Below are 9,595 nucleotides of genomic sequence, written 5' to 3' on the forward strand. Positions count from 1 at the left end.
GTTTTTTTTTTTTTTTTTTTTTTTGGTTTTTTTGTTTTTGGAGATAAAAAATTATTAAAAAATTAAAATCGATATAATAAAATAATATAAAATTCAATTATTAAATTAAAATTAGATTGGTATATAATTAATGTAATATGTTTTGTTTTGTCCACATGAAATCTTTACCTCATTGTCTTTTATGAGAACTTGACTCGAAAAAAACTCAACTCTTTCGAATATATAATATGCCCAGTTTTATAAATAAATAAAGGGTGTGACTAGCAGCAGTAGCGCACAGTGTGCAGCTGGCTTTGGGGATTGTGAAAACAGGGCGATAGGCGTGTGGGTGGGTACGTGGGGTCTGGGACTAGTATTGGACTGGGATTGGGCCTGGGACTGGGACTGGGACTGGCAACGCACGAAAGAGCAGCCAAGCGAGCAAACCGTGAAAAAGTGTCGACAAAAAACAGCAACGGCAACAGCGGCAGCCCCAAAGGAAAAACTGGCAACAAACAGAATCAAGCAGTAAGCGGGGGAGAAGTCGAAGCAACGGCAGCAGCTGCGCTTTTTTGTGGTGTGAGTAACGAGCCACGCGAACGCGCCTTTCCTGCTGTTGACTGCCAGGATGCCTGCCCGACTGTTTGGTTGGGGGTGTGATCCAGCACTAACGGAATAATTGCTGGCAACTCCAACAGCAACAGCAACACACACACACACAATCAACGGAAGCCAGACGAGCTGGCGGCAGCAGCAGCTTGCGTTGGCTGATTTTGCACACACGCCCACGCACAGACCGAACCCAGGCGGACGCAAATACGTGAAAAATCTACTGAAACTGGCATGCTTTTGGCTACGAACTGTATAAAGCTTAAATAAATAACTGTTTTAGATTCGCTGAACACTTTTTGCACATAAGGTATGAGTTGGAATGCATAATGAAGGCTAATTTTAATAAACGTAGATGATCATTAAAAAATCTATATAATAGAATAAAATTAAGTTTCTATATAAAAGACTATTTTTCCAATGGTGTGTATTGGTCAAACGCAACTATTCTATAAAATTCTATATTTTTTGGTGTATTTCATAGTTTTTTACATTTCACACATTTTCCGAGCTTTACTAGTATATGCAGCAAGCCTATAGCTACAAATGCAGCATAGTTTAGAGTATTAACCAAGTGTAAAATTTCCTACAGGGCATACAAACACATTCGCACAAAGGTCGCGCCCGCGGCCGCCGCGCACGCTGGGTCCCTTAATGTTGTGGTGTGTGTCGCTTTATATGCACACTATTCAAAAGGGTATTTCCGATAAGTAACTTAGTTTGTACAACATAGGAACAGGCATATTTGACATGATATAGCTAATCTTAAAACTATGTCTATGTTCCATTCATCGATGTATAGATCTAGTAGATACTGTAATAAACATATTGATATGACTTGTACTATCCATCGTTTTTTCGTCTATATAAAATTGAAACTACACCTGATCTTCTCCAGAAAGAATCCTCTATACATTTTTGTATGCAGGATAGAAATCTTTCCGTTGCTCAATAGATTGATTTTCGTATTACTTATTTCTCTTTTTAAGATTTCGTAAAAAATCATTATTTATATAAGTATTACCTGAATTAGATCCCTTTATCAATTAGTCGCTATAGGTTTAATTCTTTCGTTCTAGATCTTGTTATTCCAATACAGACTCTTAGGGTATAGAATCTTCTGGTCAACTCAGTTAAGTGTCTGTCTTGTTTAAGCTTTTTCCCATTGCTGTGAGTTGGGTGTGTAGCCGTGTAGCTGTCTAACACGCCATGTCCATGTGGTGCTGCTGCTGTTGCTGTTGCTGGTGTTGGTGTTGGTGTTGGCGTGTGTCGTCTGAAACGTTACTGCTGTTTGGATTGCTGTTGTTGTTGTTGCTGCTGTTGGTGGGTTGGTTAGTTGTTGCTGTCGTTGTAATAGGCATTCCAACGCTGCTTTAGCTGCTGGCTGCCTTTGAACATTGGCATGGCTTTTTAGCCGCAATGCCGCGTCGGTTGGCAGGCAACGTTTGCTGCTGGGTATTCTGGGTCTGGCACGTCCGCTCATTCATCCCGAAAACCCCCCGCCTTGACGGTCTGGCTGGGTTACATGAGAAAACTTTGAAACTGAAGACATGGCGGGGCTTGAGGCACGAACCGTTCGGACACACGGACAGCTAGGGACGGACAGGCCGTTGTTGCCGTTGGGCATAAATGGATGGCCGACTGGCTGCTCGTCCGGCCCGGCTGGCCTCGTCGACCCCCGTTCGAAACTCTATCCCCCAAACAGCCAGCACGAGTGGCGGTGGCAATGTCTGATTGTTAGTTGGATTTGGGCAGCAGAAGCAGTAGAAGCAGAAGGACAGCCGCCAGTTGAGACCGGGGCAAAGCCCGTCGAAACAGTCGGGAGTTGGGACCACGTTGCCACTTGCCAGCTATAGAGAAATTGTCATAGGAATCATCATCGGCTTCGTTAGATGTGGCCTCAGTGGTAATTGTGGGACATTTTGTTGCCACCATTTTGTGCACACACTCACACACAAACACATACGCACGCACAGACACACAAACACACACAGACACTCACTCAAACACAATGACTGCGTCTGATTGCGCGTCACGGCAGCTCGGGGCACTGGCTCCGGAGATAAACGTTGAAAGCAGGGGTCGTCGCCAGCGGGCAGGTGGCTTATGGTTGGGAAGTTTTCTGATTGGGCAACGGGATTGTGGGGGGTTTTGGGGAGAGGGGCTTTTATGTATGCGTAACTTTTTATGCACGCGTCGACCTCCCAGCCAGCTGGCGAACGAGCGCCTGTCACAGGTGCTATGGCCTGTGTTACGGTTTTTGGGGCCTGGGGTCTGCGGGTCGGTGGGTCTGTGGGTTGTTCGTAATAGCTAAAGAATTACATACTCACACTAAATTGGCTGAAACAGGAAGCGTAGTCGTTGCTTCATTAAGCAGAATTTCAGATGACGCTAGACAATGGGCGTGTTAAAAGCAGCACAAGCCAGCCAGCCAACTCACTGACTGAGGTTTCGACCAGGTGCTTCGTAACAGTGGGCCGGCCACATTTTTTGTTGTTGTCTGAAATTTAAATTAAAGTACATGCTCATTGTGTGAGTGTGTGTGTGTGTGAGGTAGATATTTGAGCCGGCCATTATTAATGGCTTATAAATTTGACATTTTCTACAACCAGTGAACTTTTTATATAGCTCTGAGCAATGCAGCCAACTTAACAAGTCTGGTGCATTCATACAGCAGCTTACTTAACAAGTCTGATCTATTCTTAGTACAGTATACATATGGAATGATCCATGCATATCATTACATAATGAATGGAAAACCTAGATCAACATCGTTAATAGGAAATGAAATTTGAGGACTAATCCAGAAGATAAATGCTTAAAAGTCATATATGATTTATAAATAATTAAGTTTTTTAGAGGTGATAGACCAAAGGCAGAATCAACAATTTGCTCAAACCGATCCTTAACCATGTGATCATAGAAGGGCTAGGAAAATTATAAATCCATTATTACTAAGCCTACTATTCCTACCTACTTATAAAAACTAAATACAGTAGAATCCGAAATAGAATATAGCGACACTCAAGGGACCGTCGTTATACCCGGAAGGCGCTATAACCGTATAAGTTTGCTCATAAAAGTTTGTCTGCGGATCAGAATTATCGTCGCTAGACCCGTACAGAAGAGTCGGTTTAACCGGTTTAACAAGTTTTCACCACTTGAAATTAATTCTAATTACTATAAGCTCACTTGGCCCACTCTTCCTCTAGCTAAACCAATAACCTAAACCTAAACCCCACACAGGTTTTGATATATTCCACTGTATGCGTATCTACTATCATGTTAGGTCTTTAATGCCACATGATCTTGTAATGTGGCAAAAAAGAAGAGAAGAGGAGAGAAGCAAGGGGCTTACATATGCGTGCTTAAACGTTTTACAGCCGTGCGAAGTTGGCTGCGATTATTTGTTACGCTGGCCCCGCTAAGTGGCAGCGTTGTGTTGGGTTGCTAGCTGGTGGTAGGTGGCAACGTCGTAACTTACAAATTGCCTGCATACGCAAGGTGCAAACTAAAGAAATGGGGAAAAAAAAAACAACGCGAACGAAACCATAAAATACTTAATAGCAAGTGCGGTCAGTCGCACCTGCAGCAGGTCTTAGTTGTTTTTGCTTATGTCTCACACACACATACACTCACATACACACACGCACACAGAGACCTAATGCGGCTACATGCTGTTGCGCCTTTTGTGTTGGGGCCAACACAAAATATTTCAACAAGCATCAATGTGGCAGGTCACGCTTATCGAACCAGCGAACGCGAGTTGTAAGCTGCTTCGCGCCTTCTTAAATGCGGCTTAAAAGTTCGAGCTGTCCGGGTTAAACGGATTTCTAGTTTTTCACATTTTATTATACTCTAGCAAAGAGTATTATAAATGGAGCAACTATTGGGCTTGCTAGTCTATCTCTGTCTATTTCATGTTATCAGTAATAATAGACAGATTTTCAAATAGATTCCTTTAATAGAAGTAATTAAAGGAATATCCAACAAATTCTCTTTCTTCAAAATGTAGAATATGATTCCTATAGAAATATGTATATGTATATCTATTGTAATATACCACTTGGTTCCATTAACATTCTCTGCTTAGTAACCGCATTAAAATATGCAAGAGTATTTGCGCTTCGGCCCACCAAACCCTTTCTTGTTGTTTATTTTATTTTCAAATGCCGCTGGCATGCGGCAAAGTTCTATGAGCTGAACTTGTGGTTTAGTGGGGGAGGGGAGAGGGGGACCGTGGTTTAGGTTGATTGTTGCCTTGCGAAACAGAGGCGCGCTGCTGGCGCATCCAAGTCATTTAAGGACAGAGGATCACAAATAAACACTGAAAAGCTGGTGTATGTATTATATATATCTAGCTATATACATATATAGGCAACCCTTTGCATGCTTTTTAGGGACGCAGTTTACACAGCAAGAGGCCTCTGGCATATGATTTGCGAGCCTTTTTCTCCGGTTGCTTGAGCCCAGTTTGTCTGGGCGGCAGTCAATTTGATTGTGGTGTTGGTCGGTTTGGCATGTGCAGAAAAAGTGTTGCCTACTTAAATGGGCAGCGGCTAAGGCTGTTTGAAACTAGAAAACTGCTTATGCGCAGCCATTTTCAAATTTAAAATGTAAGGCAAACGAAATAGGAAAAAAACAGCTCATAATATACAGTTGCCTAGTCTTAAGTGTCTGTAATTGTTCTTTCTGTCGCTGTGGTTGCTGTTACTCTTGTTGTTTTGTATTAGCGCAGCCGACGGTAAAACTTTCAACACCCGCCCAACCACACAGACGAGCTGTTTGGACGCCCACCTACCATCTTCAGCCGCTTTCCCCCTCCCACACTTTCTCACACTCTCGACCCGAAATCCCAAAACGAACAAGCGACACGCGCCCTAGCGCCAGGGCTTGCCACAGCAGAGGCACAGAGCATGTCGACGACAGACGACGCTGCCAGGGCCAACATTAGCATTGAAGTGTGCAAACGACGCCACCCACAGACACACAAATAAAAACACACACATACACATATACATATACACTCAGTCATACTGAGCAGGGCAGTCAGCCATGCCGCGTCGTCGCCATGCCGCGCCATGCCACGCCATGCAGCAGTTGGAGCACTCACGCAAATTTCAATTTTTTTCACACCAATGGCTCTTGCTTGCCCTCTGCCTTTGCCACATTGCGGTTGTGTGTCTAGCCGACAAATTTGTCAAAAGTGTTTTTCATTTGATTGCTCAAAATGGCATCCTGCAAAAATAAATTAAATTATCTTTCGTATATTTTACTTTACTTATCCATATTAATCGATATGATTTGAGATATCTGCGTTTGGCTGCGAAGACTTTACTCTTGCCGTCCAAAATTATATAATTCTCTTCTATTCGATTATTTGGGTTATTGTTTTACGATTTGGTTTTATTTGCGGGTTGTGCTTGCCGCCATGCTGCATGTTTTCGAAGCACGCGCCAGGACACAACCGCACACAGGCATATATATAACGACACGACCTGCAAATACATACACACACAAACACACACACTTACTCAAACGAGGCAAGGCACACATACACATACAAACAGACTCAGGCACACAAACGTATTGTACGTGCTTTTACTCACACCGTGTGGCGCACTTCCTTTGATTTAGTCATTTTTCTCTCTTTAGCCGACAACCAACAAGCCATGTGGCTGGCTCCTCTGTCTGTGCTTGTGCCAGTGCCAGTGCCAGGGACCGCACGTCGCTAGTTGCCAGCCACCAGTCACCAGCCGGCAGCCGCCCAGTTGGCAGTGTGCGCACACTTCCGATGATTTCGGTTGGCGTGTGGAGCAGGTTGCCCCAAACGTCCTGGGCTGTTATTTTTTTGCTGTTTGATTTTCATTTCTGTTTTGCCACCAATACCTTTTTGGCCACTTTTGTTATTGTTGCTTTTTTTGGCTGCCGTTGAAGTATTACTTTGCAACTGCCACGTTGCGGTTGCGCGCGCTCATTTCACAACTGTCCATAACTTTTTATGCATTCTCTTTTGCATACCTTTCGATTGATTCGCATTGCACAGCTGTCAATATCGATTAATTTGCTTCACTAATAATGGTAAGCAATGTTATCGAACCGATCAGTAGCGATACTTTTACCAAGCGATAATCAGCATCGATGACTGATGTAGCTAAGCAGCGTACATGCCGTTGTCGCCTAGGCCGCACATGCGACTCATAAAAACTGAATACCCAAGTTGCATGCACAAACATACACACACACACATGCACGCATAAATATATAGCACACTTGGGGGGGTTTGGGGACTTGGTGTGAGAAGACAAGCCGTGCGGCAACATCAGCGACAGCGACAGCTTTGTTGCTGCTGTGGCTTAGTGTGGGGTCCGGCCTGGGACTTGGTGTGGCTATAAACGATTTATGTGTATGCTTGTGAAGGCCAAGCGCCACATGATTTCGACCCCGAGCCGCCCCCTGCCCCTCCCACAATCAACGGCGGCATTCAAGTCATCGTTCAGTTCAGTTCAGTAATTTTACAGACTGCGCCATCAGCTGCCAACGCACAGAAGGCAAAAATGGAGGTCTGACTGGCTGCCATTCGCCTCTAAGTGCCATGTGGGCGAACAGAGACACACACACACATTTGTGTGTGAGTGTGTTTGTGTGGGTAAGTATAAGTGTGTTTCTGTGCGAGAGTGTACTTTACAGTTGTCGATTGCATCTGTAAAAGTGCATGTCGCTGACGGCTGACAGTTCGACAGAAGACGAGCGTCTAGACCAAACAGCAAGCGGGCGATGCTAATTAACAATTTAGCTTAGACGAAACGCTGTCGGCAATGCGCAACAATAAAAGCAAATCAAGTAAAAATATACAATGCGAAACAGCGCCACATTCTTGCCTTCTCGCATATGTAGCAATGGTTACAACATAAAAATATAGCATACTTTATAGGGCGACAGACTTTGGTATAAATTAAATGAGAATATGAGATCTCCGCACAAGATCACTCCTGTAATATTTAATTTTTATAAATAAAAATGTTAATAATATACCTTATGTAACATTAATAATAAAAATAATATTAATAAAAATAAAATATTGGAGTAAAAACAAAGAAAATTAAATTATTAAATAACTAAAATAAAGTAAATAATAGATATCATATATAAAAACCCATCTACTTAAAGAACATCTATCTCATATATAATAGCTTCACACTAGAAAAGCTTCTACTAAATGATATAAATATAAATGCAGATGGTAACGCATAGATCAATCTAGGAGATATAAAAGTATATCTGCAATTTGTTCCTTTTGTCAACGAACGCTCACGCTGTCGCTGTCGCTGTGATAGCTGTCCAAAGCAACGCCATCCTTTTGCCCACATCGATGTCGTATTTATCTAATAGTCCCTGCAGCTGCTGCTCCTGCTGCCGTTGCTGCTGCTGCTGTCACAATGGTCTACGTCTGGCGTTGATGCCCCATGCTACAGGAATTGCTGTCGCCTGGCTTATTATTTGCCACGACTGCTGCGGCGCTAAAGTTTCGCCTCGTTGGTGTTATGATTTCAATGTGGGCAGCCGAACGGCACGACGACCCTCGACCCCTCGACCCACGACTCTCCGACCCCAAGCCCACAATCGCAACCGTCATCGTCAGCATCTCCATAGACACACACATACATAGATATTCACACAGATGTGAACACCCACACCAGCCCGCAGGCCACAACCATAGCTAACTCCAGCTAGCTGGCTGGCTGGCTGGCTGGCTCACTGGCCTGACGGCATTTGCGCAGAACACCCAATAGACAATATTTCAAGCAGTTAGAGAGAAGCTGCATAGCATATAAATATGAACTAATTCAGCCATTAATTATCTAAACATCCAATAAGCATTATTATATGAAACTTTAACTTTATACCTTTAACATAAACAAAAAAAATAAAACTTATTGGCAGCTGTTAAATCATACCACTAACCAAATAATCTAATCTCTTATATCAGATTTCTAAGAGATTCATGTTAGCATTGAGCAGCTGTTAAATATTACATTTTCCACATTTCCAATCTATGACCATAATTGTTATGTTAACAGAATCTGTACAGATCCAATCAGAATAGCGGCAGCTATCGTCGAAAACTTTAGTTTGTCCTGTTAAACATACATATGTATTTCACATTGAATATGTAAATAATTATATAGATAATGTGTCAATTATTATATTGAGATTGTATAATCATGTATATATATGTATATATATAATATATGATATTAAAAATATTTTTTTATTCACATTATTTTTATTCTGAAGCATTATTAAAATGTTTGTTGGCATATTCTATTTGTGCCTAAACGAATTGATTTGTACGCCACTGTGTGCATGTGTGTGTGTGTGCATGAGGGTTTGTCAGAATGCGAGTGTGTGTATGTGTGTGTGAGGGGCGCGCGTACGTGCGAACTTTCAGTGCTCGCCAAAGCCAGACATGGTCACGCCGTCTGTCCGACTGTCGGTGGCGGCACGTCGACTGGCTGACATTTGCCGCATTTGCCAACGCCCAACCGCCCACAACTGGCAACATGCCGCCGTCGTCGTCGTTAAAGCTTTGCTGCCGTTGTACGAGTATGGCTGTGTGTGTGTGGCAACCATTACCACAACCACCATTAACGTGCCAGGCAGTCAGCCAGGCGTTGCTGTTGCCGCCGTTGCCACTGTTGTTGCTGTTGTTGCTTTAGCGTGTTCTTGTTTTTATTGTTGGTTGACTCCAATCTGCTTTGGTTGCTGCGCCACACGACGCTCGCACTGCCAACGGCGCTGGCTATGGCGATGGCAATGGCGATGGCCTGGCTGTGGCGAGCGTCAGGCCAAGCCATTCAGTCGGCAAATTTTGTACGAACGATGCGCACGCGGCGGGCGTCATAAGCAACGGCGTCGGCGACGGGCCAAGTAAAAACGAAAAGTCGAAGTACCTTTCTACCGTTACGCTTACCGTTAGCTTCTGTGTACTGTATACTCGACGCTG

The sequence above is a fragment of the Drosophila mojavensis genome, unplaced genomic scaffold (assembly GCF_018153725.1).
Source record: "Drosophila mojavensis isolate 15081-1352.22 unplaced genomic scaffold, ASM1815372v1 contig_36, whole genome shotgun sequence".
Taxonomy (NCBI): domain Eukaryota; kingdom Metazoa; phylum Arthropoda; class Insecta; order Diptera; family Drosophilidae; genus Drosophila; species Drosophila mojavensis.